At 52.0% G+C, this 3,341-nt stretch overlaps 1 long non-coding RNA gene across 1 annotated transcript; it reads left to right on the forward strand.

Moving 5' to 3' along the window:
* The first annotated feature begins 1,886 nt into the window (after positions 1 to 1,886).
* LOC132250241 (uncharacterized) lies at positions 1,887 to 3,093 on the forward strand. The gene is made up of 2 exons (XR_009461895.1): positions 1,887 to 1,975; positions 2,908 to 3,093. It is a non-coding gene; the product is annotated as an uncharacterized LOC132250241 (long non-coding RNA).
* The last annotated feature ends 248 nt before the right edge of the window (positions 3,094 to 3,341 follow it).

Below are 3,341 nucleotides of genomic sequence, written 5' to 3' on the forward strand. Positions count from 1 at the left end.
GGGGATCACCCTCACCCGGACTTCCCGGCCCTGTAGCGGGCACAGGCGTCCCATGGGGCTGATGAAAGACCGACGCAAAGTACCTATTTAATAGGTTGGCTTTTTCCTGGGCGTCAGTTGTCAGTTGCCCCATCTGGTTCAACTGACCAGTTAAGCTAGAACCGTACCTTACATGGCTGCATGAATACAATGGACACTGGCGTCAGGAACGGGAAAACCGAATATTAAAAACCAATAGATGGGGTCCAATGAACGGCTGGAATCTAAGGAAAAGGATTAGACAACAGTGTGAAGTATGTAATCAATTTAAAGTTTCACTCAAAAATCATTATGCATATAACTATCTTAAAAGCCAGTATTTTAATCTAGGCGAAACATGGCAAGTGGACCTTATGGGACCATTAACAGATGCAAAAAGGTTCCCAAGTGGACTAGTGGTAGTGGCCATGGGAACAAGAATGCTTAACCATGTTCTGTTGAAACATACCACAGCTAATGATGTTGTAAAAGCCTTAGAAAGGATTAGTAGTTCATGGAAAATCCCAAAGCAAATTGCTACAGATGGTGGTCCGCCATTTCAAAGTAAATAATTTACTGACTGGCGCCAAATTAATAATATAGAACACCATGTACACACTCCGTACCATCCACAATCAGTTGGGGTTGTGGAAAGACACATTGGCATTTTGAAAACACAATTAAAAACAAATTTAAAATCAACCTCTTTTAAAAACTGGGACATGGTACTGCATGTAACCGTAATCCAGTGCAATAATGATAAATGTATGTGGCTAAGTCACGAAAAGGTCCAACTTCCAGTTTGGATATATAAATATAAAAAAGGTGACAATGTACAAACACACACACACACACACACACACACACATTTTTATCAGGCGAGTTGCTTTTCACTTTGCCATCTCGAGTCTCAGCAATTTCGCAGTTGGGCACCATTGCCTGTAAGAGACTCCCAGCATTCAGCTAGACAGGGACAAGATTTGGAGGAGCTTCATTCAAAGCAGCATCACGGCCACTTGCTTCTCTCCCAGTCCTGGTCCCCCCACACTGTTCCCTGCACCAGAAATGAAGGGGAAGCCCCCTGCACCTCTGGCACTGCCCAAGTGTGGCGCAGCCTGCTGCGTTTCCCAGCCCCAGGTGGCCAAGGGCTTGCACGATGCTGTACAGCTGCTAGGGGTGTGCGATGGCTCTTAGATGCACTGTGGGTGCAGGCAGCAAGGGGTGTGCATGTGTGTGTGTAACGCTGTTCGGGGTGGGTGCAGCAGGGTGTGTATTAGGGGCAGAAAATGGGGGGGTGTTTGTGAATGTGTGTGTGTGTGTTAGGGGTGGGTGCAGGCAGTGGGGGATGTGTGTGGGTGTTAGGGCTGGGTGCAGTGAGATGCGTGTGTGTTAGAGGCAGTCAGCAGTGTGTGTTTGTGATTGTGTGAGAGCTGGGTGCAGTCAGGTGCGTGTGTGCGTGTGTGTGAGCGCGCGGGCTGGCTGGCTGGAAGGCGCCGTCAGCGGGCTGTGCCGGGGCCGGGGCCGGGGCCGGGGCCGGGGCCGGCTTGGCCGCCCGTCTTGCCCGCCCCGCTCCCAGGAGCTGTCCATGATCTCCGCCGCCGCCGCCGCCAGCCCGGCCTGCTCCCCGCCCGCGCCCTGCCCGCGCCGAGGGCGGCGGCTGGAGCCAGGGAGGAAGCGAAGAGAGACGGCGAGGCGATGCGCGTGGGACGAGCCCGGAGCGGGGCGAGGGGCCCCGACACGGCGTGTGCGATGAGGCAGCTCCCCGGGAGGCTGCGCGTGGCCCTGCCCGCCCGCCCGGCGGCGCCATCCTCCAACCGGCGCAAAGAGAAGTGGAGGCTTGGCGCTCGGCGGCCGCCCCGCCCCGCCCCGCCCCGTCCCGTCCGGGTGCCACAGGTCCGCCATGAAGACCAGGCGGGGGCGCTCCTCCGGGGGTCCCGCAGGGGAAGCAGAGGCAGGGGTAAGGGCACCGTGCGCCCGCATCGTGCCGCAGAGAGCCACGAGGACGCTGGCAGCCGGGCAAGTGAAAGCATCTCCCAAGGGCTGGCCTGGGCACAAGGGCACCGGGGCGGCTGCTGCCGGCACCGGGAGCCTGAGCTGAGCTGAGCTGAAGTGTCTGTGCCGCCCGGGCCTTGCTGCAGCGCCGCGCTCCCAGCAACGCGGTGCTCGGGGCCGCCGGGGAGGAAAGGGCCGTGAGGCGGCGGCGCTGCATGGAGGGGCGCACGCAGCCGCCCGTGGGAGCTCTGCACAATGAAAATAGCTACCTACGTAGGCAGCAAAGCCAAGCACTCAGTTTTAAGATAGTTTTAAAATAGTTGATTTAAGATTATTCATGCAGTCTTAATTCTGCTCTCTTCTGCATTCCTCATATGTACTAAATGAAGCTGAGGTCCTATGGAAAAGTATTGGGTGATGATAGAATCAAAGACTGTATCATAATTCACTATAACACTTAGAGTTGTTATTTTGGCTTTCTGCCAGTTGTGAGGAATGCAAGCAAAAGAAAGAAAATAATGATTTTCAGAAATGTATAACTCAACCACATCTGAATAAAATTGATGAGAAAAGAAAAGGGCTATCTCTAGCTGCAGGGCTTTGTCTATTATCCCACCCATCTCATTGTGGGAGAATTTGATCACTTTGCAGGGAGAACATACATTCCTGGGAATTAAGTGTGTGTAGGGAACACCATAGGGAAATGAGGGGTGTGTAAAGCCCATGCCTGAAAAATGCCTTCTTTCTACAGCACTACTTACAGGGAGTGCACTGCAATAGACTGGGCAGGATAGCCAAGCCAATTGCTGGTGCTACCAGTGTTTGAAGTCCAATACAGGCAGTCCTCGACTTACAACAATTTGCAATTACAATAGTTATAAACTTTCTTTCTTTAAGAAAACAGACAAAACTCCAGAAAAACCTGCAGCCAAGACTCCTGAGAAGACTCCAGCCAAGAACCCTTCAAAAAGTCCAAGCAAGAGCCTTTCAAAAAGTCCAGCAAACTCACCTCAAAGAAGTCCTTCCAAATCGATGTGATTGCTATTTACACTATAAATACATTAATGTAGCTATGACAAGGTTCCTTGGGTGAATTTGATATCTTTTATTAGACCAACCCAAATGGTTGGAGAATAGTTATTAAGCAAGCTTTCGGGTTCAAAAACCCTTCGTCAGGCTAAGGACACTGCAGCAGTTGCTGCGTGCTCTTCCTGGATGGAATGAAAAGTAAAGAAGCCAGGGGCTGGGCTGGGCTGGGGAGTCAGTTGCCAGGCAGATTGTAATGTATCAAAAATCCAATGTCTATGTTTAGTCCCTGATCTCTAATATCC

This window comes from Alligator mississippiensis, chromosome 4 (assembly GCF_030867095.1).
Source record: "Alligator mississippiensis isolate rAllMis1 chromosome 4, rAllMis1, whole genome shotgun sequence".
Taxonomy (NCBI): Eukaryota; Metazoa; Chordata; order Crocodylia; family Alligatoridae; genus Alligator; species Alligator mississippiensis.